We start from the raw sequence: 1430 nt of genomic DNA on the forward strand, positions 1-1430 counted from the left end.
TCACATCCCCTGGTGCCCCAAGGGAGAGTAATTCCCAGGTGGAAGGACAGATTGAGTGCTGCTAGTCTGTGTCCAAAAGAAATAATGTGTGTGTTTGGCCTTTGTCCAGTAGGATCTCTCTCCCTCGAATTCTTCAAACACCAGCATCATCCTGAGTTCCTTTCTGTCAGGACAGGAGTGGAGGGGCAAGTCCTCGACTATATACGGTTAGAAAGAAACTGAGGCCAAGAGAGGCAAAGGGGAGATGGAGAATCTGCTCACAGGGGCAGAGTTAGGCAGCTCCACCCCACCTTAACTAGGGGGTGCAGGAGGCATCCACCTGCCATCACATGAGCCCAGCAGGACTGCTGGATCACAGTAGAGAAACCTGGTCTGTTGTCATTGCCAACAGAAGCATGTGGCTGGGGTGTGCTCTGCTCAGATGAAGTGGGAGACCCAAAGGAAGTGATTGATGAGAGGTGTGATGATCAGCAGAGGAGGTGAAGTAGAAACAAAATTGGGGGGGGTCCCTGTGCATTGAGGAGGAGGTGAGGGAAGTGGTTCAATTTTTTTGTTTGTTTGTTTTGTTTTTGGGTCACACAACCACCGGACGGCGGCGCTCAGGGGATTACTCCTGCCTCTATGCTCAGAAATTGCTCCTGGCAGGCTAGGGGGACCATATGGGATGCCGGGAATTCAAAACCACCATTTTTCTGCATGCAAGACAAACACCCTACCTCCATGCTATCTTTCTGGCCCTCTCCTTCAGGTTTGATCCTGCCAGTTCTGCACCATCACGCAGAGTGTGACCAAAGTCCTGGCATACTTTGGCCCAGGGTGTGCCAAGCCCATAAGCAGAGATATGTAAGCATTACAATCAAGCATATGTTCCCTCCCACCATGAGCCTGACAACTTGGAAGTGTGAGTAATGCAATTGTGTGTGTGTTGTGTGCGTGTACATTTGTGTGGATGCCACCCCTAGTCATTGCTGCAATAATGGCAAAAGGAAAGAAAGAGAGATAATAGACTTAAATGGAGGGGTCACCTAAGCAAGAAATGGGATCCCAATGCTACAAGTACTGGAGTTCTGCCAACAGTCTCCATGAGCTACAGCTCTTCCCTGTGAGGGCCAGGACAGAGGACAGAGGCTTTTCTTTTTGGTCCTGGGAAACCCTCAGCAGAAAGTCAAGACTAACTCTGCCTGAACTTTGGACACCCACAGAGACTAAGATATGACATGGATGAGGGTTTTTGGTGTTTGTTTGGTAGGGGGCTCCCCAAGCAGAGCTCCAGGGACTTGGGTGGCGGGTAGGGTCACTCCTGACAATTCTCTGCTGACCAATTCAGCACTTTAATATGATTCCCAGAGGGGCCGGAGAGATAGGACATCAGTAGAGCGTTTGCCTTGCATGTGGCCAACCAGGGAGGAACCTCGGTTCGATTCCCACAT

Source organism: Suncus etruscus, chromosome 20, assembly GCF_024139225.1.
Source record: "Suncus etruscus isolate mSunEtr1 chromosome 20, mSunEtr1.pri.cur, whole genome shotgun sequence".
NCBI lineage: Eukaryota > Metazoa > Chordata > Mammalia > Eulipotyphla > Soricidae > Suncus > Suncus etruscus.